General features: G+C 42.1%; 1 long non-coding RNA gene across 1 annotated transcript; it reads left to right on the top strand.

Annotated features, from left to right (window-relative positions):
• The first annotated feature begins 6,908 nt into the window (after positions 1-6,908).
• LOC121718235 lies at positions 6,909-18,685 on the top strand. Its single transcript, XR_006033880.1, has 3 exons — positions 6,909-7,035; positions 7,595-7,599; positions 18,674-18,685. It is a non-coding gene; the product is annotated as an uncharacterized LOC121718235 (long non-coding RNA).
• The last annotated feature ends 8,848 nt before the right edge of the window (positions 18,686-27,533 follow it).

The following is a 27,533-nucleotide window of genomic DNA, read 5'->3' as shown; positions in this document are numbered from 1 at the left end:
ATTGAATCTTCATGTTGTATTTTACAATATTAGTTGTACAGATGTATAGTTTATCTTGAACCAACAAAGTAAATGCAAAAATAGAGACTTTTTTGTAATTATTCCATATTTTGTGTAGTCAGTCTATATCAGAACACCTGACATACAATCTAAATCAGGGGTCTCAAACACCCGGCCGCGTCCTGCCCAATTCCGGCCCGCGACGAATGACAAAATAATAATGTAATCCGGCCCTTGAGGCTATTAATTGCGACAAACAACGATACTGATTAAAATAGACGATAGATCCAGGTACGGTGACAAATCTCATTTGTAGGCCTACTCTGCTCCACTATGTGCAAGACATCCAGAACTTGATTCAAACCCAAAATCGCTGCGCAAAGTTTTCAGGAAATACTTGTATTAGGCCTACACGCGAGAAACACAAAGACGTGCATTTGTAATGACGCGGAAGCGATGCAGGCCATAGTGTTGCAGAAATTGAAGCAGAAATTAAGCAGAAATAGCCAGGCCTAGGCCTACACCAAATGTTGAAAAACGTTCATGTGTGATGAAGTCTTAGGTAAGCTATGTTATTCACCTATTCTAATTCTGAAGGAGAATATCCTTTTGGAGATTATGATCGATCGTCTATGACAGTGATAGTCACGGTGCGTCTGTGAATGGAGGTGCGTGTATACAACGGTGTCCACTAAGCATACCATGCTTGTTTCGACCCTCTGCCCAACATAGCTTGGAGGTTGCAGTGGTAATCGTGATGATAGTGTCCGTAATGGATGTGGTACGGACAGCAGGGCTAGGGCTCTAAAGAACTACAAAGTCACCCGCAATATGATGCGAACTTCTGGGTACTGCAGATTACCCGCGATAGGAACTATTTGACCAGAATACTTTATTGTAGGCCTATATTGTAGTAATCTATTACTAAGCCACAACATCTTAGGTGTTGGTATACATCTTAGGTGTTTTATGTTTTTCATTTATTTTATAATTTGTATTAATATTTATGTTATCATTATTTTATTTATAAGCTAAGGTTGCTAGCACAGGTGTCTAAAACTAGATAAAAACACTTGCACTTTCTGTTTGCAGTTTTGTGTGGTAGGCTATTTGAAAAAAAGAACATTGCATTTTCAGAAATAGCCGGCCCTCCAATCAGATGACGTTGGCAGAATTGGCCCCCAGCTCATTTGAGTTTGAGACCCCTGATCTAAATTGTCCACAAGAAACCTCAAAATATTACCTTTCATTTGAGACCAGGATTATGCTTCTACACAAAGGGGTTCATGTGCAGTAAGTATTTGCAATGCATTTTGGATAACGAAAAGTCCTATGGGGAGTTTCCATAGGCATTTTACAAAACGCATGAGCATACCTTGGCAAATAATGGTCTAAAGCACTCATATTTTCATTCCATATTGATCTACTTTTGCACACAGCCTCACACGACCTAGTGCTAGGGCTCAGTTGTGTTTCTAAGGGATATCAAGTGACCCAGAGGGCTGAGGGCTGTGGTCAGTTCAGAGATGTTTGTAATCCGGCAGAAAGAAAAAACTATATTCTAGCCTCTGTAACTCTGTGTGAGTACATCATAGTTATTTTGACTGTTTCCTACGAAAACTACAGGTTTTACAACTACACTCAGCTTTCTATAGAGGTCCAACATTTGATGGTAGGCCCCAAAAGAGGTGGGAACAATGCCCTTGTAAATAGGCACAGTGCAATTTCAGGCAAAAACTTGACTTTTGTATTGAGATCTTTAAGCAGTCCCAATCCAATGACTCTAGTTAAAAAACAGGTGTGTGTGGGTGTTTTGTGTCTTCAGCAGAGCCTCTTCCCAGCTGATACATTACACCACTCTCACACACAGAAGACAGAAGAGACAGTGACAAAGCAGGAGAGAGAGAAATGTGTCTGCAGCCAGACAGAGCCCATACATACACACGCCCACATATAAACACACAAACACACGCACACACCAAACAAATACACACACATCCTGCTTCCAATCCTCTCACTACCAGTAAAAAAAACGGGTGTGTGTTTTCTGTCTTCAGCAGAGCCTCTTCCTGGCTGATCATCACCCCATTCACACACAGAAGAGACAGTGACAAAGCAGGAGAGAGAGAAATGTGTCTGCAGCCAGACAGAGCCCATACACACAAACACATGCACACATACAAACCCCAAACAAATACATACACGCACATACAAACACCAAACGCAGACACACCACACACAAAAAGCGCACGTGTGTCACTAAAACATCTCCTAAGGCATGGGGAGGGAGCGGCTGGGTCAGGAAAGAGGGAGCAGGGGGCACATTGCTTCATTAATGAAAAGGAATGTTCATTTCACCATCAGGCTGCGGAGGATGCCCACACACACACATGCATAGACAAACAGTCACATGCAGACTCGCGTGTACACACACACTGTTACGGTCAGCTCGTTACCAAACCGAAACATAAAGAGGGACACGGACAACAGGTTACAGGTGCCCTACTGAGATGTCCTGAGGGGGGCACAAGTGGGCGTAACAACACACACACACATTCAGGGACGTGCACAGACATTTTGAGGGGCCATTGCTCTTACTTGAGAAAAAGGGCAACCCTCCCCCTTTTAAATGCACATAAAGAATTCATGACTGTTTCATGATACATGACTCAACATTCATACCAAACCTTTCATGAATCCGGAAGAAAGAATTGGGTTCTCAAGTCTCACGCAATGGGCGTGAGACACACGCAATTCAACAAGTTCACATGCTCACACGCCACACCTTGCATTTCTCGCGCAGAAAAATTACTAGGGATGTCAAGTGTAACCCAGACATCAGCAACGTTCATTTTACACGACCAAATCACTCTCGTGGCTGCCTGCACTTTCCCTTTTGTCTAGGCTGCAACTTTCACACTAGTTTGTGCTTTTTAGCGCCGTGTTCATCAGGTCCCGGGACACCCGTCTGAGCCTCCATGGACCATGTCAACAATGAATGAAAATTAGCTTATTATCAACGAGTGTTATCAATTTGAGCGAGTATGCTACACATATATTTTTTTCTAAAGATACAGGACTGCTGCAGACAATGACCTGCCAACCACCATAATGTAATAGCAACCCAAGATAATGAACTTGCTGTCCTTATAAAAAATAAATAAAAAATGGTCTCGGCATGCACATGCTTAGTCCAATGTTCCAGTGACAATATAGGCTAAGTGAATAAAGCAATTAGCCTAATAAATAAAATATTTGTCTCACTCAGTACATTTACATCTCATAAATTGGTGAGCCATATCCCAGCGTCACGATTATTATATTTCAAGATTCCAATCTATCCCACCTAAATATGGAAAGTTATTTCTACTGACATGATTATTCCCTTGATAAGGCTGACATAAGAGACATAGGCTATGCATTATACTTTCCCAGATGGGTATAAATCCCTGACTGTCCTGAAAAATGAACAAAAACAAGATATACTGTAGGATGTATAGATTACAATGACAGATTCAAGGTCTCAAAGGGTTAATGCTTACCAATTTTTTTTCAAAAAAAAAAATAGTGAGTGAGTATATCACAGTGAAAATACAGTAGGAGAGATATGTTTAGCATGTGACACTACTCCACCCAGCCACTCCTCCTCCCTGGACACCACCCATCAAAGCTTCAACTCCTCTACCACTCCACTCCTCCTCCCTGGACACCACCCATCAAAGGTTTCACCCCTCCATTCCTCCATCCGCCATGAACCGCTCTTCCTCCCTGCAGGCTTGTCATATCACTCTACTGTCACTGTCCATGATAAGTCTACTTACTGATTAATTCATCACGGGACACAATTTGATGGACTAATTAGCAATGTAGGCTTATTTAAAAGACTTTTGCTAGTTGCCTTTTAGAATACCATCTGTGTGTGTGTGCTTGTGTGTGTGTGTGCTAACATGTGCCACTCTTATCATACACAGTTTTGCACACTCACCCTGGGATTGGTCACCTCTGTACAGTACAGCAATGTCATGTCAGACATGGGTTAATTTCAGTAGTATGCATCTCGTCACGTCCCCCAGACCTGTCCAGTGTAGGAGCAAGAACCAAAGAAATGACATGGCTGACTCCACTGGGAAAAGAAACGGCAAGACATGGCCTGGTAAAATGTCAAATGTTTTCTGGAAGTGACAAGAAAACTGAGAGAAAACAAGAAAACTCTGAGACAACTCAGGCTGTATGTCCATAAAGAAATCCCATCTGTGAGCAGGTTGGTGAACAACATTGCTCCTGGAAGCTTGCCTCATGTCTCAGACTGGCACAGCTCAGCTTCTCACTCAGCATGTGGTTAGCATGGCTAAGACCATGAACTATGGTGTGGCAAAGTGTTGCATGGTGCCAACGCTGCTACAGATCTGGAATTAATTGATGAGGGCAAACATCCGGGAACTTTGCCATTATATTGTGGCTGCGCACACACACCAGGGTTTCTGTTGTCCGGTAATTACCGGACATTGGCCGAAAAAAAAAAATGAAATGTCTGACAAAATTAAATCTCTCCGGTCAAATTGTCCGATTGAAATTGGCTAATAATCCCATCCCCCTAACGCAATCTGAATTTGAGAATTAGCCTTAAAATGTAGCCTAAGCCTAAGCAATCCGTCCTCTGGCTATGTTTTTAAATGTACAGGCTCTACCATTTGAAAGCTGTTAAACAACACGCATAGCCTATGCTGCATTTCAAATAGGAAACATTTCAAATAGGAAGCGCACGCTTAAAACGTCCATGTTAAACAACGAACAAATGAGTGAGGCGGTTCAAACATGGCCAGGCCCAGGCAGACTAGCCTTCAAAAAAATTTCAGAGGCCAGACGCGATGGATGATGATAAATTGGTAACGCCTGAAGCCTCAGATGTCCGGTCAACTCCACCACCACCAGATAAAAAGCAGAAGTCGGGCATACCCGACAAACACAGGACGTACCCCGGACCTTATGCCGACATTCACGACGTCCCCGATTGGTCCCGAACGTCATGTTCTCTAGCGGACGTTCCGGTGACCTTATTGACGTCCGGAGCAAGTTATCCAGTGGCGTAACTATAGTAGGTGCAGCAAGTGCAGTCGCACCAGGGCCCGTGACCTCCTGGGGCCCATCGCTACCCCCGCCCTGCCTCCCTTTTTTTTTTTTTTAGAACTTTAGAATGTTAGAGCACGGAGAGTGAAGCGTCACTTTGACGATCTATCAGAAGATGAGCGCTTAACCGATGCAGAGAGATACTTCAAAGTGCAGGTATTTAATGCAACTCTGGACATCATAATCAGTCAGCTCTCCCAAAGATTTGCAAGTATGCGGGAAACTTGTCATGTGTTTGAGTCTTTACGTCCTATGACCTGTGAACTCGCAGGTGATGATGAACTGCTTGAAAAGGCAAGACGTTTGTCAGACCATTATAGCAGGGACATTGCACCGACATTCCCAACACAACTCCTCTCATTCAGGTCTTGGTTTAAAGCAGAGATTTCACAGAAGTCATCTATTTTTCAACTTGCCAAAATGCTGGTGGTAGATTATGACAGTGTAACATCCACATTCGGGGAAGTGTGTACTCATGTTGTTTCTGACATTGCCTGTGACTGTGGCAACAGCTAAGCGATCTTTTTCCAAACTCAAACTTATTAAGACCTATATCTAAGGAGCAGCATGGGGCAGGAGAGGCTCCGTGGGTTAGCTATCCTGTCCATTGAAAATACGAGAGCCAGAGCATTAAATATTGGGAACATCGTTGACGATTTTGCACAACGAAAGGCTCGTAAGATGGCCTTCTTCTAATGGCCTAATTCACGCATATTGGGGATTGTATGCATATGAATGATTTTATTTGGTTTCTGGACGGTTAAAGAAGTTAGGCTACATTAAGTTTTGTTTCTGCGCAGTCCGAGTTTATAAGCAAGCAATCTATGCTTGCAGTTTCAGCAGAGGGTTGAAGAGGCGCATTGAGTGTTCCCATAATTCCATGCGAGTTGATGTTAATGCAGTAATAATACATTACCCTGGCTTGCAGGCTGTTAATAAAATTATTTTTTAATGTTTTCACATGTAATGAATATGTAGTCGTGTGTTTTTTATTTGAAATTGTAATCTGTAACTACTAAACTACTTCGGTGCCTCAGGCCCTTTGCATAAACAATTGAAGTCACCCTTAATGTGTATTGCATGTATCAGAGCTAATTCATCCTGGGCCAAAGATTGTCGGTATGGGGCCCGTCTAGCGCTCTTGCACCTGGGCCCACCATTGGTTTGTTACGCCACTGAAGTTATTGTTTGGTTATTTCGTGACGTCCGGTTCAGGACAGTGAGCAGGTGGTGGAGCCTACAGTAGTTGAGGCTACATGATAAGAACTCAATGGTGGAGTAGGTAGGCTAAGTGTGACATGCCATGCTGACGATGATGATTATGATAACGTATGAATTGCGATAATGTAATGATATGGTAATGATAACATAGTAAGGCCGTGCTGTGGTTAGGTCTATAATAACAAATAGCGCGACTTAAATGTTCTAAATGAATGATTTGCAAACCCGGACAGCAAAAGAGTGTCAAATCGATGTTGTTGGTCAGATTGATCAGTTTCCGTCAGACGCCCAAAATATAACATCGATGGCATGAGTGGTGGTTGGTCTCTCAAAGTAGAGCGCCGAAAGGGTTCTATCTTGATAGCAACACACACAGTTGTCCAATCAAAAGGTTTATTAGCTGAGAACGAGAGCAGGGACACAGACCAAGACACAGAACACAATACATACGGGGCATGTCAAGCAGACACACACACTACACATACAGGGGAGGACGCAGCCCCCCACACAAAAAGGATCACACACGAGGGAGAACTAAAAGGGAAACATGTTACAATAAAGACGCTAACATTACACTCAAAACTAAGGAGAAATACAGACATAAACCCCCCAAATGTTCGCTCTCGTTTCCCAGGATGCCCTGCGCGGGAGAACGCTAACACTGTCTTTTGCGCCGACGTTACAATAGTTTAAAAGTTGAATGTAGATAGTGTAATGGAGGTTGATAGACAGAAAGTTGAATGGATGTTGAAAGGCAGATTGTTTAATGGATGTTGGTGGATAGTTTAATGGGTGGATGAGTGAATGGTTTGAAGAGGATGAATGGATAGAAAGTTAGATGGAATGTGCCTTATATCCTTGTAGAATGGAGAGATGGAGAGACACAGAGAGAGTTGGCCTAGTTGATACAGGTGCAATCAGTTTAACTGGCCCTTTGATGGGTCCTAGTAGTGAGCAGCTGGAAGTTGATACAGGTGCAAATCAAGTTAATTAGCCCATTGTGATGTCATCAGCCTATGTTAAGTCTATGGGGGAAAAATAAGCTTGTTTTTTATTAATATCTCAAAAAGTATAAAGTTTACAAAAGTGAAAAATACATTCCCCACGTGTCCTTTTCAAGACCTACGTTACAAAGTTTGAACAAAGTTTCTACGGTTGAAGCTGAATTAGATGCAGAAATTTGGTGGGAAGAAGAAGAAGAAGACTTCGGATAACAGAACAGTGCATTTTCATGCACTGTAATTAGTTAATGTAGCTATACTGTTCCAATGTAGGTAGGTAGTATAGCCTACAGGAATAAAATATTTCCAGCAACAGCTCTGTTTATGTGTTGTTTCAGTTGTCCTACAGTGATAAATGTCTACGACAATCTAGGAAATTTATCTCTTTACACATAGGCTTCAGTAACTGTTTGGTGCTGCTGTCAGTTGAGCATTGTATAGTTTAAATGTAGCCTATTGAATAATTTGAAATGATACTTTGAATTCAAGCAGAAACTCTTCTTTAATAATTGCTTGTATAGCCTACTTGAATATGGAGATCATGTGCTCCATGGCTACCTCTGATCAGTCAGAGTGATAGCCAATGAGGCCTACATCACTTTCAGTGCAGTTGAAAATATATGCATATAAGGGTAATGCAAAGATTTTGTATTTACAGTAATTAGGTGTGCCCGACCGATTTGAGGGCCGCTTGGGCCAAATATGCCAGGGCCGATTTTCCCCAGTCCCAGTCCGCCCCTGGAGAGAGTGGAAGTTTCTGATCATTGGCTGGCTTGTGATCATTGGTAATTGATTTCACCTTTTTAAAATAAGAAACTTTTAAAAGGCAATCATGAAAACAACAAAAACAACGCGAGGAGATTGCGGAATTATCCGGTTCACACTATATTGACCATTTACAAAATGTGAGGGCACTTTGACATAGGCTGCACGCACTGTAATTTGGACTGATAGAAAATGAAGAGTGGTCAATTGCCTTTGTGTAATGGAATTGGGGAGTCTTCAATAATCCGTTTCCCTTAAACGAAGCATTTAACATGATAGGCTATTGAAACACTTTCCACTTAGATAGCTAGGTGGCTATAATGGCTTCATAATTCACTTTTAATTGCAAACAGAAAATATCTAGCTAGCATCATTACATGCTTCTATTTCCACAGGAATGAAGGTTGTTTACACCAACTTAATATACTTATCATTGTGTTATAGGCCTAATGTGGCACAAACAATGTTAGAGTTTGTGGAATGACCATAGGCTATATTTGAATGGAGCTGGCAAAATATTATGAATACCGTGTAGACAATGTTCTTAAAGTGACAGTACACCATTTGTAAATTAGTTTTTTTTTTTGGGGGGGGGGGGGTGTCCCGCATTTGAAGTGAAGTGTCCCTCATTTGGGGTTGAGGAGGAAGTTGCCAACCCTAAAGGCAACATATCATACAGTTTATGAAGTTGTGCGTCTATGAGCAAAGTAGACGCACAACTTCATAAACTGGGAAAAGGGTTGTTAACGTTAAACTCAAAATGTACAGTATGTGCTACATAATTCAGCATGCTGAATTATGTAGCACATACATTTTGAGTTTAACGTTAACAACCCTTTTCCCAGTTTATGGGAATACATAATTCAGCATGCTGAATTATGTAGCACATACATTTTGAGTTTAACGTTAATGTATAACGTTACAAACTAGGGAAGGGATTTTATCAAATTCATGTTAGCTGATGTGATGCTTGGTGTAATGTTAGCAAAGTCGCTGTTCTTAGCTTCTAGCTTAGCCTACAATGCGCATTTCTTCAGATAACTGTCATTACGTGATGCATGTAACATGCTCTAAATAGGCAGTGGTTTATTTAACGTAGTCACGTACTTATTATCTTTTATTTTCAGAAACACACACACGGCCGAATTGGGACTGAACCGACTTTTGGAGCTGAATACGATGCAATAAAACTAGAGTAATGTTAAAAACAGACCATGTAGCATTTGTTTAGGGTTGTCTAGCAACAGAAGTGACTACTTAATTTGTAAAGCAAAACGATCTACCTCTAAATTGCAGAAGAATTAAGGATACCGCTTCTTCATGACTTGTTTAAATGTCATTGTAATTTATTTGACGCATGATCGCGTTTAAAAGTGTCACGCATAGCTGTCCCCGATGTTACAGCAGCTCCTTGTGGAAACAGCAAAGAGTGCACATATCCGATGAGATTTCTGACAAGGAGCAGAAGCTCTGCCTCACCAGAGCCTTACTGTTTATTAATAAAACAATGATATAGAATAGAAACATCTGAAATCTATTTATTTCATCTTAAAGTTGGCTACAAAGAGCATTCATAGCCTAGAGAAAACGATACATTTTTCTTTATCTGCAATGTTCCAGGAAGATAGGCTTACATTTAGGCTATAGGCTGTCCCTGTTTGATCACAGGTCCAAGAAAACGAGTGGATATAACGTCAATGCATTCTAGTTATGTTTCATGTACTTTATTTCATGTTGAGTTTTGCTTCCCAGCATGCATTGCGATTCATTTAGTATTTTTGGCTATTATTAGTTTTTAATATTTTGAAACAATATGGTTTGAACAATTTATCTTAGGCTAGCCTAGGCCTACTCTGATGATGTTTTGAACAATATGCTACGGGATATGCCCATTAAAACGTCGTATTAGTTTATTAAATGACACCGTAGATGTGAAAGCAGCACATCCTAGACGTCGCGCGCATAACGTCGCGGTGACCATTACAGGACGTCCTCTCAAAGTCTCGTGGACGTCTTTTAGACCTCCCGAACAGAGGTCTGCGGGACGTAAAGGGAACCCTACACAATGTCGAGGAGGTGACGTTCGCCAGGGGACCTTTAGGGGACGTCGCCAGGACTTTATTTTGTTTACTGGGATATCTGTCGGAATCATGACGTTGGAAGTGGAGTTGCAGGGTTGCGTCCTCTCCAAGACACTGTCATTCTCCGTGTACACTGGACATGCAACATGTGTTCTGTACCCAAAGCATACAGTAGGCCTATGCTTTCTCTGTCTATGATCTGCAGGGTTAGGGCCTCCTCGACGAGGAGATTGCTGGTCCGCGCACAATTAAATGGTATCATTGAACCGCGGACCAAAAGAAAAAGAAACTAAACATTTCCCAGAATAGGAAACATTTCTTAATTTATTGTTATCAAATAAATTATAGCCTTAGTGGTGTGAGCGCTCATTCGTGTGTTTGCGCATCTGTGCAAGTTAAACAGTGGAACCACTGGAGATAATGTGGGTAGCAGCAACAAACAACGTAGCCTTTTTAAAACAATGAACGAAGTGGACTCATTCTTGCTGTTAATGAAAACATAGATACTGGCTAGATCTTGTTAGGCATGTTTATGTAAGTTAGGCTAATGAACATGTTGCATTCTATTCAGCCTGATTATGTCATTCTTTAAGCTACATAGCCTGTCTCCAGTTTTCCTCAACTTGACTAATTAAGAAGCGATAATAGGATATTTGACCGGCATATCATCAAAATGTCCGGAAAACCATTTTTTTTATAGCGGAAACTCTGACACACACGTTCGCACACACACAAACACACAAGTGCTCTGTCATAACAACGCACTGTGCGACAGGACTGGAGGTGGGCCTCCCTGCTGAGATTGCTGCCTCTCTTGGTTGGTGTGACCGGTCTCGGGTCAGTCACCCCCAGAGAGACTGCCTCCAGCTCCATCACTCTGTGTCATTAGTCTGCCAGGGGCCATTCAGCTCATCAGTCAGGAGAACAAAGGGAACCGTGTGCTCATCCCGCAGGAGAACACACCCAACAAACAACAGAACTGAGGAACCAGCTTCGTTTGTTGGTTCTTTTCGTTTGTTTGTCGCCATCCAAAAGAACAGCAGCATTGTGCTCCATAATTAGGCACAGGCTGTGTTCTCCTGAAGCATTTCAGATGGGGAGGAGGCTCACACACTCATCCAAGACAACAGCTGCCTTTGGCTAGGTTCTGGTCCACTTTTGGCCTGGCACTTCTGGTGGTGGTGGAGTTGACCTGACATCTGAGGCTTCAGACGTTACCAATTTATCATCATCCATCGCGTCTGACCTCTGAAAAAACTTTTAAGGCTAGTCTGCCTGGGCCTGGCCATGTTTGAACCGCCTCACTCATTTGTTCGTTGTTTAACATGGACGTTTTAAGTGTGCACTTCCTATTTGAAATGTTTCCTATTTGAAATGCAGCATAGGCTATGCGTGTTGTTTAATAGCTTTCAAATGGTATATAGTATATAAGTATATATACTTTTTTGATCCCGTGAGGGAAATTTGGTCTCTGCATTTAACCCAATCGGTGAATTAGTGAAACACAAACAGCACACAGTGAACACACAGTGAGGTGAAGCACACACTAATCCCGGCGCAGTGAGCTGCCTGCTTCAACGGCGGCGCTCGGGGAGCAGTGAGGGGTTAGGTGCCTTGCTCAAGGGCACTTCAGCCGCGGCCCACTGGTCAGGGCTCGAACCGGCAACCCTCCGGTTACAAGTCCAGAGTGCTAACCAGTGGGCCACGGCTGCCCCTGTACTGGTACTGTACTGGTAGAGCCTGTACATTTAAAAACATAGCCAAAGCCGAAACATAGCCGTATTGCTTTAATATAGGCTTACATTTTAAGGCTTATTCTCACATTCAGATTGCGTTAGGGGGACGGGATTATTAGCCAATTTCAATCGGACAATTTGACCGGAGAGATTTAATTTTCTCGGACATTTCCTTTTTTTTCCGGCCAATGTCCGGTAATTACCGGACAACGGAAACCCTGCTCCACACACACAAACACATATGTGCCTGTCTACACACACATACACGCAAACACGTGTGCGTGCACATACACACACCTCCTTGAGAGATCGGACATATACTGTGTGTGATGCCTCCTGCTGTTAGCCTTCACTAATAATGTATTGGAACTGTGTACCCTCAGCTGTATGCTCCATGCATGTCTCGTATGTCCTTCACTTGCAGCCTACACCTTATGTCCTTCACCTGCAGCCTACCCCTTATGTCCTTCACCTGCAGCCTACACCTTATGTCCTTCACATGCAGCCTACACCTTATGTCCTTCATCTGCAGCCTACACCTTATGCCCTTCCCATGTGTACTACCACCAAATCTGTCAATCACAGCTATTACCACAGCATATGGTATTTGTCCTAAAACTTCTCAACACTCAAGCACACAAGCATGCAAGCAAACCTCCCCCGGAGGTACAGTCCACTGAAATAATGTATTTCACCTAGCCATTACTGTCCATTTATCACTCGTCCTGTGGGGCCTACATCTCATCCTTACCAGGTGGCCACTCCCAAGTGCCCAAATACAAGCACACATGTAACACAAACACACACACACACACACACCTGCCCTACATCCGCCTCTTACCAGGCCTCTGTACTAGAGTGAGCTGTTATCAGCGTACTCCCTCTCCTCCTGACTTTCTCATTCTCAGCAGAGCAGCATGCCCAGCACCGTGGCTTTACACACAGCTGCTCCACCGTGAACACATTCTCCCCAGTACTGTACCGTCACCCACAGAGAGGACGGATGTATTTTTCATCCTATGGTTAATTATTTATACACACACACACACACAGACAGACAGACAAATAGACAAACTCTCTCTCTCACACACACACACACACACACACACATATGAAGCAGAGCGCTCCAATGTGTCTCTATGAGTGGATGGACACGTGCTGGACGAGATTAAAACTGCATAAAGTGCATGATGGGAAACCATACACACACAGAGAGATATCCAAACACAAACAAACACACTCAATTGTCTTTCCCAGTGTCTGTCATAGTGCCAGGGAGAGTCCAGAGAGAATGGTGTGTGTGTATGCGTTGTGTGTGTGTGTAAGAGAGAGGGAGAGGGAGAAAGAATTAGATTGTCCAGTGTGCGCACACACACAGCCACTAACTCACTCAGTCCTTTTATTCTCACAGATGTTCACACACACACACATGTGCAATGTAAAATGTACATGCATTTCCCCTCGCAGTCAAACAAGACAAAACTCTCTCTCTCACACACGCACACAGCCACTGACTCACTCAGTCCTTTTATTCTCACAGATGTTCACACACTCACACATTCACACACACACACATGTGCAATGTAAAATGTACAAACATTTTCCCTCGCAGTCAAACAAGACAAAACAATCTCTCTCTCTCTCACACACACGCACACACACAGCCACTGACTCACTTACTCCTTTTCTTCTCACTGATCTTCACACGCACACATTTGCAATGTTTCTGTAAAATGTTCATGTATTTCCCCTTGCAGTCAAACAAAACAAAACACATTCACAGGAAACAAACACAGCAAATACACACACACACACACACTAACACAAAACAAACACAGAAAACATGTGCGCACACACACACACTCACAGAGAAAGCAAACACAGACATAAGCCCAACAGTGATGCCAGAGAGGCTTTATCCTGACCTCAGTGCCAACCTCTCTAAGAAACGTGCAGCTTACAAGTCCGTCAAATCAGCTCTTTACCAGAAGCGAATTCAATTCAGGCTTCTCTACCCGGCACGGCTACGAGTGTCTTATGGAGGGGAGACGCTGACGTTTGAGACACCATCGGATGCTGAGGTGTTCTACGCTCAGAGGATTGAGAGGAAGGCCGACATTTCTGATGGTCCTGAACATGAGGATTAACTGAACACCGGCTATCCAATGACGCAGGGTAAAGTAACAGCCACGGCTAACTCAGTGTAGCCTAATTCTTGACTAGCAACGTTATTGTACATTAACCTTTGGCGTTTCAAAGACTTTTGGATTCGTTATTTTATTATGGCATGTTTAAGTGTTATTTCATATGGCGGAATACTGGACCTTGATTTATATTTGGAGTTTATTTCATTAATATTCAGGAGTTCTCGAAAGCAAAGTTTAGATGATTAAGGTGAATTGTTGGAAGCATAGACTATATACAGTACAGTCTATGGTTGGAAGTGTTTAGAAGGGGGACGAATCCTGCGCGCTGCCAGTTTGGCAGAGAAAGGGAATGTTCTGGGGATGCTCGGGCTAATGACTGGACCATTTTTCTTTTCTGTATTTATGACAAAATTTATGGACAAAAATGTATGGACAAAAGGAGTCATGTACACTACATTTATAACTTTATGGTGTGGCTATGACTAACAGTTTACAGGGTGGGTGTGGGGGGTCAACGATCAGTTTCGCATCATGGAACGTTAAAGGGCTCAACAGTCTAGTAAAGAGATCTAAAATATTTACTCACCTTAAGAATTTAAAAACTGATATTTCTTCGAAAAACTCACCTACGTAATTCTGACCAACTAGTTTAAAAAACAGTGGGTGGGACAAATCTTTCATTCTGGTTTTAATTCTAAAGCAAGAGTAACAGAAATACTACTACACAAGAAAATTCAGTTTACCTCTTCTAGTGTTATATCTGATTCACAAGGCCGCTATGTTATAGTCTCTGGACGGCTTTTTCATACACCTGTTCTACTAGTAAACCTGTACGCTCCTAACTGGGATGATGCAGGGTTTGTGCAACAACTTGTCGGTAAACTGCCAGATCTAAATTCTCCTTTTTTGATTTTAGGAGGTGACTTTAACTGTGTCATGGACCCAAATTTAGACAGATCCAACCCTAAAGTACATACCCTATCGAAAATGGCCAGTACATTTTTAGAATTTTTTGGACATGCAGCATGTGTAGACCCTTGGCACATTTTGAATCCTCAAGGCAAAACTTGATGAGCTTGATCAAAAACTGATGAGCTCCTTAGAGAAGGTTGAATATGGTGCCATCGTAGAATCAGATCACGCCCCCATACTTATGGATCTTTCTTTCAGTCACATCTATACTAGTCGTCCTCAGTGGCGCTTTAATACTAATTTATTATTAGATGAGATGTTTTGCAGTTTAATCTCTATAGCCATCAATAGTTTTTTAGAAACTAACAGAACAGACTCGGTTTCTCCATCATTACTTTTGGAAACACTTAAAGTTGTTATTAGAGGGGAAATAATAGCATATTCAGCCCATCAAAATAGAGAGAAAGAGAAAAACAGTTGATGGATTCAATATTTGATCTACTGTACTGTAGATAGGAAGTGTTCCACATCTCCAAGTCCATTACTCTACAAAGAGAGAATAGATCTTCAGACTCAGTATGATTTAATTTTAATTTATTTCTACTTCAGAAACAGAGCAACTTATTATGCGATCACGTGGGATGTTTTATGAACATGGTGAAAAGGCAGGCCGGCTTTTGGCTCATCAACTAAAATCTAAATCTGCAACATATTTCTCAAATTGAAGATACTACAGGAAAGCTGATCACAGACTCTTTAAAAACTACTATTTTGAGTTGTATAGTACGGAATCATTTAAAGACACATCACTTTTTAATTTTTTTCTTTGATAGAATACAGGTTCCCACCCTCTTTGATGGCCAGAAAGAGCAATTAGATCAACCGCTGAGCCTTAAAGAGGTTACCTTTGCCATCTCTGCCATGCAAAACGGGAAGGCCCCATGGCTTCCCCATTGATTTTTATAAGAAATTTTCTGGTCAGCTAGCCCCCCTGCTGTTAGATATGTTTAACCACTCCTTGCCCCCCTGCTGTTAGATATGTTTAACCACTCCACTCCTTGTCTCAAGGTAAATTGCCAGGATCCCTTACTGAGGCATCAATTTCACTTTTGCTGAACCCCGGTAGGGATGCGTCTAAATGTGGTTCATACCGACCGGTGTCGCTGTTAAATTCTGATGTAAAAATACTCTCTAAACTGTTAGCTATGCGATTGGAGGCACCCTTGCCATACCTGATTTCAACCGACCAGACGGGCTTTATTAGACGGTGATATTTGTTTTCTAACGTGCAACGTCTTTTAAATGTACTTTACAGCCCTTCACCCGACGTCGTACCAGAAGTTGTGGTTTCCTTAGATGCGGAAAAAGCATTTGACCGCGTGGAATGGGATTATCTTTTTTTTACTTTGAAACGATTTGGTTTTGGTAAAGCTTTAGCCAGTGGATCCAACTTCTTTATTTTTCCCCACGAGCATCAGTGGTCACAAACCAGCTGCGTTCTCAAAGTTTTACATTATCTAGAGGTACTAGACAAGGTTGCCCACTTAGTCCACTTTTATTTACAATAGCAATAGAACCATTATCCCTTGCCCTAAAATCTGCACCCTCAATAAAGGGTATTCCCAGATGGGGAGTGGAAAATAAGCTATTCCTCTATGCAGATGACATGTTGCTTTACATCTCAGACCCACTATTAGGTATCAACGACATACTTTCACTGCTGCACACTTTTGGACAGATTTCTGGTTACAAACTTAATTTTTTAAAAAGCGAATGCTTACCTGTAAATAAATCAGCGATGAAAATCCCAGATCAGGCCCTACCATTTCATATATCAAGGTCAGGTTTTAAATATTTGGGCATTAAAATAACTCCTGCCTTCACAGATCTTTTTTGATGAGAACTTTGCCCCACTTATTGTTAAACTTAAATCAGACCTACAAAGGTGGGATATCTTACATTTGACCTTAGCTGGCAGAATAAACTGTGTCAAAATGAATATATTACCAAGGTTTCACTTTCTGTTTCAATGTCTCCCTATTTTCTTATCAAAATCCGTTTTCAATCAGATAGATAAATGAATCTCAAAATTCATATGGAATGGTAAGAATCCTAGGATAGGCAAAGACTTACTCCAGCGACCAAGAGCAGTGGGTGGGTTGGCCCTCCCTAACTTTAGGAACTATTACTGGGCAGCAAACATCCACAAAATAACATACTGGGTGCAATCTCCAGATACAGACTGGTGTGAGTTGGAGTGCAGGTCATGCATGTTGACCTCTCTACATGCTCTGGCTTCATCTAGCCTTCCTATCAAGATTTTACAGTTTACATCTAACCCAGTGGTCATCTCCGCTCTTAGAATATGGACTCAGTTTAGAATGCATACGAATACGAGGGGAACACTTCTGATTCAGAGCCCGCTGTGTAACAATCATACGTTTTTACCAACCAAATTAGACCAGGCCTTTGCAAGATGGAACGATAGAAAGTGACTTGTAAAAGTTTTAACCAAGATAAAGCATATTTCTGGCGGCAACCACGCTGTGCTATGTGTTATGGAGAGCATTGTTTCTCTCTTTTACATTGAGCATAATTTCTCTCTTTTACATGGTTATTGGGTTATAACGTTTTGGTAGTTACCTTAATAATTTCTTGAGTAATTACCCATTAATGCAAAATAGTTTCATGGTAATAATGAAAGTATTTTTAAGTAATTTATTCCTAATTAATGTGTAGTAACCATCATTGCAATATATAGCAAACTTTAGCGCCGAGTGTTTGTGTCTCCCGCTCCCTCTCAGTTCCGATGTGTTTTGATTGGGGGGAGGTGTCCGGGGGGAATAGGGGTTCAGATAGGTATTCAGATGTGTCAATCAGAAATTACTAATCATTCCACACTGTATCTAGTTGATTATTGATTACTGGGTGGTCATCATTGCAATATATAGCATACTATAGCCTATATTTTTTTTTATTTCGGCCTATGCGTGTTTATGAGTGTTTGTCTAGTTTTTTTCGATAATTTGATAATGGATAATTGCTGTTTTTTTTACATTTTACACCCATGCAGTGCAGTGTGTTGCAAGTTCTGAAGTTAATAAACATTGCCCTGGTGTACACACAGCGTTGTTTCGTTTTTTTTAGTCAGAGCTATGTACGCAGGTTTTTTTGTTGTTGGTCCGTAACCTCAAATCCCCGTTTTGAGTCGCCGGATCCACCCCGCCTTTGCGCTCCGGCACCTCCCACTTTACAAATTAAGCACTGGTCTAGTGTTATCCAATTGCGTGCAGTGAGATTTTTAAATGCACGCTTGTTGCTGCCCCTCGAGTTGGGCCATTACATTGTTCTTTGCCAGACCCTTAATCTTTCTAGATTATCAGGGTCTGGATTTTCCAGGCTAACACACTAGACAACAAAATGCAAAATATAGTTATCAAAATGAGCATGCTATGTCTGTTCCATTTCTTTCTCATTTTTCTGGTACCAGAAAAAAAAACTGTGAAAAGACAAAAGGTACTGAATAAAAAATAATTCATTCCTCCCAAGATGTAGCTGTCATTGACATGTAAGAGTAAGCACCTAGACAAGACAAATTTCTGAACTACAACATTTTTCATCATTTTTTATTTTTTATCAAAATAGACCTACAGTAAACACCTTTTGTTTTCTTCACAAAATAGGCAATAGGCTACAGTACTTTCTCTAAATGTGCCTTAGATCCATACTAGCAAATAACAACACAGAACAGACACGGCATCTCTTATGGATAATGAAAGATTGCTGATTGAAGAATTGTGCAAAGGAGTTTCACACAGGTATATCAGAGGTTCAGACTTATGCAAGGAATCTCTACCACTGTGAAAAGACGTATTCCTTTTGTTTAGCACGGGGAAACCAATAGAGTTTGGGGTCCTTGAATGACATCTGTGTTAACTGTTTGCAAAAGTGTGTGAGAAATGTGTGAACTCGATGAAAACGTGTGAATACATTCGCACGAGATGACTTCTGCTGTGCAAAGAAGGTGTTTGACCAAGTGTATCCCAGTTTCCTTAAAGGAGAATTCCAGTGTGATATTGACCTAAAGTGTGTTGAAACATGATACCGAGCGTGAACGTACAGTATGTCTCATAGCCTACCTCGCCTTGTCCCCTGCACTCCAAAATCTGCCGCTAGTTAGCCGATGCTACCAACAGCTTTTTCAATGGTGGTGCTTCGGCATCGGGCTAGCCATGCAAATAAATCACTGTTTTACACCATTTACGTGGAATATTTTGAGGTGGAACAGTAAACAATTAAGTAAACTATATAATTGAATTTTAAGGTTGAAGTTTGTGCTAGGAGGAGCTGTCACACACACACACACACACATATATCTGCATGTAGGCTACATTTGGATTCGTACAAACCCATGCAGCAGGTGGATGATTCATCTGTTGTTTTCCCTTCCATCTAAGAGCACAACTGACTGCTTTTCAGTCATTTATATTCTCCACTCCACCTTCTCTATGAATGTTTGTCTGCTTCTCAAAAATAAGAGAATAATATCAGCATGTTTTTGTTTTTTTATGTATGCATGCTTGTTCTTTGGCTTCTTTTGAGTTTAATTTTTCTCCACTGGCAGTCTACATATACGCTGTGTTCTGGGTTGGGCTGATGACGCTCTTTTGAACTTGGTGTAAGGGAGAGAAAAGAATAGAGAGAGAGGAGGGGTACGTCTTTCATTATGTGTTTTCTGTGTGTCGGTATTTCATCAATGATTGTTTGTTTGTGTATGTGTGTGTGTGTGTGTCTGTGTGTGTTTTCTTGTTCCTAACGTTGTTTTATTGGACACCTCGGCTGGCTCTCCATACTCTGGGGTGTTATTGTAAGTCATAAAGCATCTCCTATGTCCTCTCTCTCGTGCGCTCTCTCAATCACACCCACACACACATGCACACACACGCACGCACAAGCAAGTCTACTTCTCCCTCTATCTAACTTTCTCCACTTATCTCTCTCTCTCACACACACACACACGCACACAAAGACACACACATATTGTGTGATAGGCTCTAGTCTAACTGATGTGTAGAACCAACAGGAGGAGTTTACACATCACTACGGTACTGAGAGCTTTGACACGTTTAAACACATATATACCCTTATTTCACTCTCTCACACACACGCACACACACACACACACACACACACACAGAGTTTAACGAACAGACACACAAATAGCCATACCACACAAACACACACACACACACACTTAGACAAACACACATACAGGCCCACATACAGTCACAATGTTGCAAAGACTCCAAAACACACACACATACAGTACAACCACACACACACACACACACTCACACAGGGTGCAGTTTCCCTCAGGCCAGTTAAGCGTGTGATCACAGCTCTTTCTGATTCACACCACTGCTCAGGAAATGGTAATTGTGACATTTAGAAGTTAGACCTCATCTACTTCCCTGATGTGCAGCATCCTGCAGCAGAGCCGACTGACCACCACATCAGCTGCAAAGAGAGAGAGAGGGAGAGAGAAGTTAAAGAAAGAGTAATGGTTTAACTAAGAACCACAAACAACTCCTTAACTTCAGGATGAATATGCTTAACAAACACACTTACAGTTGACTGATGAAGCCATTGCCTTCATCAATAAAAAAAAGGATTTCAGAAGGAAGTAGTAATAAGCGTTGTAGTTAATGCTTTGTTAACATTTTACCAGATTTCTGTTAATGCCTAGTTAATGCTTTATTAATGTTGTGTCTTTAATATGAGATCATGAAACTTTAATGAAGAAAGAAAGACATACATACACTACATACATGCTTACATACATACATACAAACAAACAAACAACAGTTTTTCCTACAGTGAGCCAAATGACCAGTCGGGGGCTGGACAATGACCTGAGCAAAGATGGATTCACACATTCCAACCGTGATGACCGTTAACCTAGTCACCCTTTACAACTACACTGCCAAAAGAGATGTAATTTCACTCTATTTTATTTTTTTTTATTTACATAATGTTTACTACCTAAAGATTTATGAGTAATAAAATCATTTACATCTTTATCTTTGACCGAATACTATGTGAGCACAAAAGTGTGAAAGGATTTGTGTTTGTGTGTATATCTGTTGCTTTCTTTAACAGTGAAGTGAAGTGTTTATTCATGTATATAAATAAATAAATATATATATATATGTGTGTTTCATTTATGGAAGTAGGCCATAAGAACAAACAAATCCCTCAGAACAAAAAGCTGGTCTCCCCTCCTGAAGAAACAAAGAGAAATCTCCAATTGATCCCTCTGTGGCAAATGTAAATACTGGCCTAGTTATTCCTCAAAACACACACACACACACACACACACACACACACACTCCAAACATGCTAGCACACACACACTCAAACCTCACCAAACATGCTAATACACGCACACACACACCCTTGCCAAACATGCTTGCACACCCATGCTCAGGGCAGTCCTGACAGAGGGTGCTTGTAAATGTTTTTATTTTTCAATATGTGTGTGTGTGTGTTTCTGTGTGTGTTTGTGTGCCCACTGTTTTTTGAGGTCACTGTACTGCTTGTGTATATTTGAGTGTTGCTGTATTGGGCTGTTTGATTTGATGACAATCGCAAAGGCAATATCCCACTATGTGTGTTTGTGTGTGTGTGTGTGTGTGTTTGTATGAACGTGCATGTGTGTGTTTGTATGAACGTCTGTGTGTGTGTGTATGTGGGCTGTGCCAGTGGAGTGTGTCCTTGAAGTGACCTCGGGTCTCTGTGACGCATAAGCTGTTGGGAGGCTCCCAGACACAGACACCTCATCACTGATGCAGCACAGCTTCTGTCTGCAGAGAGAGAGGGAGGGAGAGAGAGGGAGAAGGAAGGGAGGGAGAGAGATGGAGGAGAGAGAGGGAGAGAGAGGCAAATGAAGGGGGGGCAGGCAGACAAAAGAAGGGAAAGAAATATGGAGAGGCAAACAGGGAGAGAGAGAGAGAGGGATATGGAAAGAGAACAGGGAGAGAGAGAGATGGAAAGAGAACAGGGAGGGAGAGAGAGAGGAATATGGAAAAAAGAATTAGAGAGAATGGGAACAAAATGAAAAAGATGGAGAGAGAGGCTGAGGGAGTGATAGAGAGGAAGGGTGAGATGTAGTGACAGATGAAGAGAGAAAGAGGAGAGAAACAGTAATGGAGAGAGGAAAAGAGGGCGAGAGAGCTACGGAATGGACACAGTCAATGGACAAAAGACTAAACAGTGAGTGTCCGTGAGTGTGAAATCAGATGGTGTGTGTGTGTGTGTCACAGTGGGGAGGGTAGAGATTGAATTACCCCCCTGGATGACAGTGCATTCTTTTGCACTTTCCTCAGTATGTTTGTGCGTGTGTGTGAGAGAGAAAAAAAGAGACCGAGATATATTTGCAGAATATACAAATATATCAAAAGACTTGGATAACTTCTCCATGACCATCATGTGATTTTCAATTGTCATTATTCTGTGTGTGTTTGTGTGTGTATGTGTTTGTGAGACAAATCCTAGACCATGAAAGCACTTCAAATCCATTTAGCAAAAGTCATCGCTTTGTGGAGCAGGCGGGCTTGGTTTTCAATTGCCTCCAATGCAATTTGGGTGCGTGCAGCTCAATGTCACACTGGAGCCAAACCATGTCAGCAGAAATGATTAGAGCCATTAAAATGCATTACATCAAAATCACATCATAGCAGTGTGGCTTATGGGCACAGCCCTGGTGCACCTCTCCCAGCCAAAACAAACAAACAAACACATAAATAAACACAGTAAACTGCTCACGTTAACAATGCTCTCAAGGGGATTTTTTTATTTTTTTATTTTTTTATTTATTACTATAATCGTTTGTTTGGAGCATTTTGACAGATGTAGAAACATTTGCTACAGGTGAGGGAGAAAGGATGTGTCCTGGGCCATTAGCAGCTCAGTGTTCTAAGGACCCAGGATACCTTCCCAGTCTAGATAGGATCCACACTAATACAGGACCCAGTCTAGATAGGATACACAGAGCCTATTTAGGACCCAGTCTAGGTGGGATCCACACTTATACAGGACGCTGTCCAGAGAGGATCCTCATGTATACGGGACCCCTGTCCAGAGAGTGATTGGCACTCATCCAGGGCCCAGTCTGGTCCAGATAGGGGCCAGGGTGAAGGGTGATCTCAGCAACAACCCCAGATACAGACATAAGCTCAGATACAGCAGCAGGGTATAGCAATAATAATAATAATAATAGTAATAATAATAATAAACAACAGGGCCATAACAATGCATAAATACTGTAGTACTAGACAGCCGCTGAGCTGCCAGCAAGGGGGCCATCCAACAGCCCAGCTGAGTCCTGGAGCACTGACTCTGAGCCAGATCTGACCAGGACCCAGGCTGGGCACTGATGTTTGATGTAGCAAAGCCTTGGCCAACTGTGAAACACATTACTGAAATGACACTCCCATGTTGTGTACTTGGCCAACTGGGAAGGACATTACTGAAATGACACTCCCATTTTGTGTATTTGTGTCTGTGATACTGTAAATGAGAAGTTATCATACCCAAACTTGGTCTAATGTGTAAGGTCAGTCTACCTCTAACCTTTTGGACATAATTAATGTGGTGATGGTGGGTGTGCGTGTGTGTGACCCAATAGGGCATGGAGAGACGGGAGCCTATTAGGAGACAATTAGCTATAACCTCCTACTGAGAGACTGTGTAGATAACTAGCTAGCCTCCTACTGAGAGACCATGGAGATACTGTAACTTGCTAACCTAAGAGACCCTGTAGATAGCTAGCTAACCTCCTACTGAGAGACCCTGCAGGTAACTAGCGAACCTCCTACTGAGAGTCGCTGTAGCTAACTTACTGACACCCTGTAGATAGCTGGCTAACCTCTGACCCCGTTTACACGAGCATGTTTATTTTTATAAACGAAGACATTTCCCTACGTTTGAGCCTTTCATTTAGACGCAAACGGAGAATTCGCCCCGTAAAATGGTTATCCAAAATAACTCCGGCCAAAGTGATTTTTTTGGAAAACTTCGTTTATGCGTTTGGTTGTAAACTTTGGTAAACGGAGTTTTGGGCAGCCAACGTCACAGTATGCGACAGAAGTACATGAAATGTGCAACCAATGTTTACATTTACATGTTCTCACGTGTGACTTCACATTTTGGGGCTGAGGTGATCATGGATGCGCTCAGAATAGCCATCGCGTTTATGTTGGTGCAGACCCTTTTTGTCTGTTTGCATTTGCAAATTCAGCTCCTCTTTTATGTGGAGGAGCACAGAAGAATTCTGATTGGTTAATGTGAGCTTGAGCTTATCGTTAGACTGCCACTGTGGTTTGGCGTGCTCATGACAGCATGTATGTACACGGGTTCGTGTAAACACATTTAAAAAAAAAAAACGGTCTCATGTAAATGCAGTTTTATTTGCAAACGTAGATGGCCAGATATTCGTTTAGGAAAATACCCTGCTTCGTGTAAACGTAGTCTCTAGCTAAACGCAAATTTCAGAGCATTCTTCACATTGGAACAGTGCTTGGTGGAGTTCGATGATGTGACAACCTTGAAAAGGCAGCCACTGAATATGATTCCTCGACTTTGGGAAATGGTCCATGTAGATAACTAGCTAAATTACTGACCATGCAGGGGAGCGCACCTATGTTCCCCGGATCCTACGTTACCCAGGTCCTATGTTCCCCGCTTTGTATGGGATCGGGGAACATAGGACCCTTTTTTAAAAAAAAAAAAACCCTAACCCTAATGCCGAGCGGATAACATAGGGATGATCCCCCTGGCAGATAGCTAGCTAACCTCCTACTGAGAGATCCTGTAGGTAACTACCTAGCCTCTTACTGAGACCCTGTAGATAGGATAGCTAGCTAACCTCCTACTGAGAGACCCTGTAGATAGGATAGCTAGCTAACCTCCTACTGAGAGACTCTGTAGATAGGATAGCTAGCTAACCTCCTACTGAGAGACCCTGTAGATAGCTAGCTAACTTGGCTCCCTCCATCGTTCCCCTCCTCCCCTATGCTGAGCTCAGGCTGTCTGCTTTCCCTGTGGGGCTAAACCAGGACTCAGGGGCTGTTTTTCCCACACAGAGGGGCTGTTTTTCCCCACACAGGCGTAATTGTAGAGGAGGCTGTTGTAGCTGTTTTGGCTGTCTGACTCTAGTGCTCTGACCACACTTGCTCTCTGTCTCTCTCTTGCTCCCTCACATGCTTGCTCAGCGCCTCATTAGGGACTAAGCCCCACAGGTGTGGTTTGGGTGTCCGCCATCTTAGCTCTCAATGTGTGTGCGCTGTGTGTGTGTGTGTGTGAGCGTGCGTGTGGAGGGGATGGGCCAAGCCTCGGGCCACCTGTGTCGGATCCGACCCGGTTCTGCTGTGAGCCCTGCGGGGGGGGACTCATCACGAGCAGCCAGGGAATGTGCTGACACAGGGGGTCCAGAAGAATGCGCACACACACACACACACACGCAAGCCTGGGACATGACCCAGACTCACATACTCAGAGTGGCAAAGATACACTCACAGATACACTCAGATGCTCACCCACTCTTAACACAATCCTTCAGCTACTCAGAAAGCAGCAGTGGTGGAGGAAATACTGAAACTCAGTACTTAAAGGAGCAATTTGCAGGATTGTTACCGAACGTTCTGTAGGCCAAAATCAAAACACTGGTGAATGTTCTCCTAGACGCGAGCCTCTTCTGGGTTGCCAGATGTAATGCAGAGTTAGTTAACGTTAGTTGACCTGCAGCTGTGTTTCTCCAACCATGACCCAGCTACACATTACGGAAACAGTGAAAACAAAAAATACCTCTCTAACCAACGTAACATATTTAGCTGAAGTTACCGATGCAGATAAAGTTTAGCCTAGGCTACCTGTCATGGAGAAATATGGCCAGCTCTGCGTCAGACTTTATATTCTTCGTTTAACGAAGACGTCGCCATCTCAGGAAGCTCCTCCGATTGGAATTTTGGAAATTTGCCTGCCTCTCGTAGGCTACTCTTTCATGACTACAACTGACAGCTGTTGACAGTTGGCCTTTGCTAATTTTGCAACCCAACAGGGGGACGCGCCAGCCCATTATTAATACGCTATTCTAGAATGAATCATTCAAAACATAAACGAAAATTCCAAGAGATTCCGCCCCGTAACTCATTTTTTTTACTGGTTTTACGGGGGTTTACGGGTTATAGTAATGTTGTCAAATAAGCCATTACTTCAATTCATCGTGTTTCCTTACTCTCTGATGACATATGGTGATAATGTTTGGAATGGTTACAATTTATTTTCCATTATTTCCTACATACTGCTCCCTTAACTAAAAGTACAAATAAGCAGAGAAATAGTAGTACCACAATGACAACCCTACTTAAGTAAATGTAAAAAGTACCTATTTTTAAATGTATTAAAAGTAAAAGTATTTGCATGAATTATTCTCTTAATTTCTATTTTCTAATAAAACAAAATCAGTATGGGCTGTGGCATTTTAATTAAGCTAGTTTTAGGTTATAGGTTAGGTTAAATATCATTCAGCAAAACACAAGAGCCTAAAGTTTAACGGGGTAGACAAGAGAAAACGTCTGGTGGATCGTAATGCCAATTCTGCTGGTCCAGATTGAACAGAAAGGTTGTTGAGAAATGTGTCTTTATGATAAGATTCTGTTTCACTTGCGCAGACGTGCATAGACATTGAATGAGCACTCACATAACCCCAGGCTATGCCTCTTTATTTGATCACACACAATTAAGAAATATTTCCTAATCTGGAAAATCAAAAGTATGCACTATAGATTCTACTTAAGTAAAGTACAAATACGTGGAAAATACAGTAACAAAGTATTTGTACTTTGTTACATTCCACCACTGGAAAGCAGTTAAAACTGTTCTGGCCCAGATCTGGCCCTCACCTGGTCCTGATGTGGCCTGAAGACCCAAATCAGTGTATGTGTGAATGATCTGCCTGCCTGCTGTCTGCCCCTGTCTGTCGTGCAGGGTGGACAGGTGTGGTATTCACTTCCTGGCCTGGATGCCTGGTGTTCCCCCCTCTTGTCTCTGACAAGCATCAGACTCTCCATAATCCTGATTCACAGAATCCTGGTCGGGACAAATGAAACAGGCATGGGGGACGAGAGAAACATACACTTTAACACTTTAACTTCCCACAACAACTTCAATATTTGACAACATATCATGAATGGTATTTCAAAAAGGTGTTATTTTAGATATATTACTGTGGGGCTACACATCTTACTGAATGCTTGTTAACAAGTCATTGCCGTGCAAAATATTATTTCAATATGTTTATACATACTTTAGGTTAGGCCACTGCCCATCTAAATAAGTGCCCTTCATGACCTACAGCCGGTCAGTTAACATGGCAAAACTCGACCCCCTACCTGATAGTCCCAAATATATTTAATCTTTCTAAAACTGCTTGACCATGTCTCACTTGCATGAAATATAGTATGGGCCCTATCGTGCACTCAAGCG

This window comes from Alosa sapidissima, chromosome 1 (assembly GCF_018492685.1).
Source record: "Alosa sapidissima isolate fAloSap1 chromosome 1, fAloSap1.pri, whole genome shotgun sequence".
Lineage (NCBI taxonomy): Eukaryota > Metazoa > Chordata > Actinopteri > Clupeiformes > Clupeidae > Alosa > Alosa sapidissima.
Note: the sequence above shows the minus strand (reverse complement) of the source record. Positions and strands in the feature narration are given on the sequence as shown.